The sequence below is a fragment of the Babylonia areolata genome, chromosome 25, assembly GCF_041734735.1.
Source record: "Babylonia areolata isolate BAREFJ2019XMU chromosome 25, ASM4173473v1, whole genome shotgun sequence".
Lineage (NCBI taxonomy): Eukaryota > Metazoa > Mollusca > Gastropoda > Neogastropoda > Buccinidae > Babylonia > Babylonia areolata.
Window position 1 is genome coordinate 5,204,331 of NC_134900.1, and position 5,635 is coordinate 5,209,965.

A 5,635-nucleotide genomic window follows, 5' to 3' on the forward strand; every position below is an offset into this window, starting at 1 on the left:
AAGTGTTTCACGGTGTCGCTTTTGTGTGGTTCTATGAACTGTTACTTTACGTCTTTTTTTTTTTCCTTCCCAGGATAGAGTCACCCAAAGTTATGTGCAGGACTGCGTACATGAGACGATACGTGGATGTACTACATCTGACAGAAAACATATTTCTCCATTCACATATTAAAAAAACAACAACAAACAGATTGAATGCACCATCACACTTGGAAAAAAAAAAAGAAAAGGAAAAAAGACATGGATATATCATCAGCAGCAGAGCTGATGAGTTGAAGGAAGAGAGAGAGAGAGGAGGGGTAAGGGCAAGGAACACAGAATGTTTTTATGTGGAAGAGAGGCAAGACGGTCATGATATATTGTTAAAGAGCCATGTGTGGTCAGTAGGGCTGTAAGACAGTAAAGGAGAAAAGAAAAGAACAAAGATAGAAACACAAAATGTTTTTATGTGGAAGAGAGGCAAGACGGTCATCATATTGTTGAAGAGCCATGTGTGGTCAGTAGGGCTGTAAGACAGTAAAGGACAAAAGAAAAGAACAAAGATTGAAGAGTCTGAAGACCTGACAAGTGCATTGCATTTGCTCATAGGTCAGGCACCTGCTTCCTTTTTTTTTCATTTATTTTATTTTAAGCATATGCGGGGTAGCATTTATGGATCGGTCCACACACATTGACACCTGGTTGAAACTTGAAACTGACACTGAAGAATTTGAATATAAAGCATTTCCTACTTGTGGCTTTGTTGTCGATAGTTTGGTGATCATTCCTGAGTTTGTTGTTGTTTTGTTATTGTTGTGTTTGTGTGTGTGTGTGTGTTTGTTTCATCCTGGGAACTCGATTCCGGGTTGGAACATGATTCTTTTCCCCTATTTTTGTGTGTGTTTGTTTTGCTGAGCTGACAGATCAAGTGCCCTTAGTCTTGATGGGTGGGGGGTAGAGGGGGTGGTGTTGGGGCATTTGTGGGTCCAGGGTTCAAATCCTGGCTGCATCTGGAGGGGGTTAGGAGGGGAGATATTTCCCAGGTCAGCAGATCAGCCAAACTGCAAGTGCCTGAATCTCCTTTGTGTGTTTATGCATGTGGCATATTGGATACATTCATTAGATATTCTGCAGTCCTTGTTAGTTTTCGGTGGGTTACCGAAACAAGAACAGACCCTGAAGGAAATGAGTATTTTTAAACTTGGTTTTTAACTCGATTTTTACAGGATTCTTTCTTCAAAGCAAAGAGAACTTTCCAGCAGGTCTGCTTTTTGTTGGACAAAAGTTTCTTCGTATGTTCTGTTGTTGGGAATGCTTCTGTGTATTGGCATTTTGGCAATTGAAAAATACTGTTTTCCCTTTGTTTTAGTTCCTTTCAGAATTGAGACACACCGTTTGATTTGCAGTCTTGTTCAGCGTAACCGGTTATTTGTCAGATTCATATGTTTCATTTTCAGTGAAACAGAAGCATGAAAAGTCGACAGTGATATGAACAATGAATTGAGGAATGAACTGCTTCAGAATACATATGCATAATATTTAATCAAATGAAACATGTTTTAAGTAAACTGTTGATAACGAAAAGTTATAAAATTGAGGGTTAGTGTCTATGGAGAGGAGGCACATTGACAGAGAGAGTCAGCTAGGTGTTGGACTTATGATCCAGAGGTCAGGGTTTGAAGCCTCATTTCAAAAGAGGGAGCTAGTCAGGGTGGCAAAGGGGAGGTTACCTACTTCCGGGAGGTTATCGGCCATAGCTACTTTCGTTTTCTTCGTATAGGCGCATAGTAGTTTGCACAGGACAGGAATGTCAGACCCTTGCCAGAGTCTGCACTAGTGGTTCACGGTTAAGTATGTTAAATGTAACTTTAGGAAGAAAATTTCCTTTTTTGCTTGGTGAAGTGACCTTGTGGAAAGGCACTTTACTCTTGATTTTCAAAAACACTTCTCAATCAACCCAGGTGTGAATGGGTACCTGAATTCAGTTGTAAAAGGTTCAAGTGTCGCAAAGAAATGATTGAGCCACACCTTCCAGTGCTGAACCCAGGACAGTGGATACGATTTCACAGCCCTGGTGGACATGAAAGGCTGTGGAATCTTAAACCTTTCGGGGTTATTTTGTGTGTGTTTTTTTATGTGAGGAGAAGGCAGTGTACAATCCTTAGATGTAAAAATTTTGTCGACGCTTAGGAGGCTGCACACTACCACCTGGATCTGGACCCTGGGCAAAAACTTTTCAGCATTGCAAAAATGAGTCACTCCCCCCTCCCCTGCCCCTCCCCATCTCTATGTCGGCAGAATTCACTCCCCTTTGCCAGGGCTTTGGGGCTTGTCCACAGGTGCACAAGACTTCTAAGAGGCCTAAGGGCATTTTGTTGTGTTGGATGAGTATAAAGAAGGCCCCCCCCCCCCCCCCCCACCCACTCCCCAGCTTATTTTGAAATGAAAAATGTTTGTTTCTGATGTTTCATCTGTTCAGCTTGCTATTTCGAAACTGGGCATTTTTTTCCCAGGAGGGGGGAGGGGCGGTGGTGGGGGGTGTGGGGGGCGTAGGCTGTGAAAGGTTATATTGAGTCCTGTGTGGTTGACTGGACAATAAGCGACAGTGTCAAATGTCAAGATTTGTGTTCTTCGTCATGAATTTTTTTTGTTTTTGTTTTTTCATTTGGCTTTCAGTCTGTGTTTGAGTCTATGAATCTCTTGTTTCTCTACTCTTTACATTAAAAAAAAAAAATCTTTTCTTTTGAAGGAGAATGCAGCTGTTTAAATCTGGACACAGGCAAAGTGTGGAACTGGAAGACACATGTCATACATGGAATTTTGGTGATAAAAATCGCTACTAACTGGTCAGCAGGTTTGGTGTAAGGTTTTCATGGTGAACGACAAGGAGTGTTGGTCAATCAAAGTGCTTTCATGATTGATCAAGGCAGACGATAGGGTTTTTAATTCTTTTTAGACATTTTTTTTTTTCGATATGAATTTGATCAGTTCCAAATGAGGACATGACATTTGAATTATTTTGTGCTTGAAGGAGATTTTGTTGTGTAAAAAGAATGATCCTTGCTGGCAGAAAAAAAATCTTGATGAAAAATTAATGACACTTGTTTGTGTATCTTGTCTTGATATGTGGTGAAGATAACCATTTTGGTAGCTGCGATTTTTCTTCTTTTTTTTTCATTTTACTATATATATATATATATATATATATTCTGTGACAGGATGGTGCAGTTACATATCATTAGCTGTCTCTCAGACTGATTCTTTATTGTATTCGTGTTAGGGACAAAGAAACACATGAGGAAGAGAGAGTGTCTTTTTAGGGGAGGGTTGTGTGCGTGTTTTCATGCATGCTGTGTATGGGTACGTGTACTTTTGTACATGTGCGTTTGCGTGCATATCTGAATGTTTCAGTGAGCGTGTGTGTGTGTGTGTGTGTGTGTGTGTGAGTCTTTGTGGGTTGTGTCAGAGAAAGAGATAGTGTGAGAGAATGAAATCCATGATGATTATAACCATTTTGTTCAGCACATAGTGGGGTTAGTAATCTGTATATCTCGGCTTCACACGCCTTGATGGCCCATCGGGTGTTTTGACATTCTGAAGATGCACAAATCAGGAAATCTTTCAGTATATATTTTAAAATTCCAGCAGAACATATTGATGTAATGTATGATTCAGGAATCTTGTGTTTGATATTTGATTCCAGTGGCACACTGAAAAAATGTCATTCAGGAATCTTTATGTTCTTGTCCAATTCCATTTTTTATTATTATTATGATCATTATAAGTCATTGTCGTGTTGTCACAGTCCTGCCCACTCTCTCTCCCACCCCCCTTCTCTCCCCCTGATCCTTCTGCTGTGGTGAACTCCCTTGGAATACTGTCTTCTTCCCTCCCCCCTTTCTGTGTGGCCTCATTCCTGTCATATTGTAACTGTATCATTTTAAATGTAGTTTTATGGATTTTTTTTTTTTTTTTTTTTTTTTTGTAAAAGAAATCTTCATTGATTTTATTCTGCCTTTTTTAAATGACACGAAACAAAAGAAATCTTCATGATTTTATTCTCACATTTTTAATGACACAAAAGAGTATCAAGTTCCGTATTTAATCTGTATTATTTTCTCATCTGATTGTTTATCTTGATTGTTTATCTTTCAAGTGTGTGTGTGTGTGTGTGTGTGTGTGATATGTGTGTGTGTGTGTGTGTGTGTGTGCTGTCTGGTCTGTGTGTCTGTGCCTGATCTGTGTATATCTGTGTCTGATCTGAGTGTAACATGTGTCTGCTGTGTGTGTTCCTTGTGTCCTGTCAGTTTGAACGGGGATGATCAGCAATATAGTATGAAGTATTAGTGCAGGGAGCATGTGTAGGAGCAAGGAAGGTTCTGCAAAAGGGAGGAAGAGAAGTTCCAACTTCATTTTGTGATGTGCGGGGGTCCTGACAATGAACTAGGTCAGCTGGTGTTCAAGCAAAAACAGTATGACTGATCTTGTCCTAAGTATTGTATTGATGCCCCGTTTTTGTTAGCAGAGTAGTTTGTCCCATCTTTGTCAGCACAGTGGGGTTTTTTTGTTTTTTGTTTTTTTTTTCTTGTAGATGTGACAGTTTTGTCTTGACGCGGTTGACCATTTGTATGGTTTGACAGTTGTGATTTATCGCAGTGCGGTCGGCTGGACTAGAAACAACAAGAATAAGAATAAGCAGAGTGGTTATTATGTTCAGGGTGAGGGATTTGCTTTGTTAGTTGTGCAGTCATGACTGACAACAGGTTAACCTTTACCTTATTTTGTAGGCCTGGATAGACATCATTTGTGTCTTTGAAAAATACTTATAAAGTCCATTAATTTTCGTTGTTAGTTTAGCTCTAGATTTTGTGTGGTGCTCAGATTCAAAGTGGGAGTTCATTTTTTGGCACATTTTCTCGTGTCTCAGTTAATTAGTGTGGAAATTGTTTGTTTTTTTCGTGTGCACTTTTTGTATTGTCTGGGTTAATTTGTGAATGAATAGACATACCTTGCAGAATAGCCCACTCCTATTCCAAATTTGTGTGGGGCCCAGCATGTTGTGAAGAACAGAAAATGTCAACGTACTAAGAAATGGTTGCTGTTTAAGTAGCTCCTCTTTTCAAACTTGGCCTCAGGTGCACCTGCATTATTTCTGATGCCATGTTTCATGAAGGCAGCCTTGGGTTTTTGCATGTGTGCATGCCTTCTAAAAAAAATGATATTGGTCCCTCAGAACCATTATGTATAGATAGCTATAGAGGGGCACTGCTTCATCAACTGCACAGCGAGAATTGGTCTGAAAAGACCCGTGATGTGCAGATAGGGTGAACTGCTTCATTAGCCAGACAGGGTCTGACAGACTAAAGATGTAGGAATACTTGGGTATCTTTCATTACTAGTATGGTGAAGGTTGAACTTGTTTCCTCATGATTTGCAGATAGGGTGAACTGCTTCATTGGCCAGACTGGGTCTGATGGACTCAAGATATAGGAATAATTGAGTATCTTACAAAGTACAGTGAAGGTTATTAAACTTGTCTCCTCATGATGTGTGGATAGGGTGAAGTTCTTCATTAGCCGGACTGGGTGTGACGGACTCCAGACGTAGGAATAATTGGGTATCTTATGAAGTATGGTGAAGGTGAAACTTGTCTCCT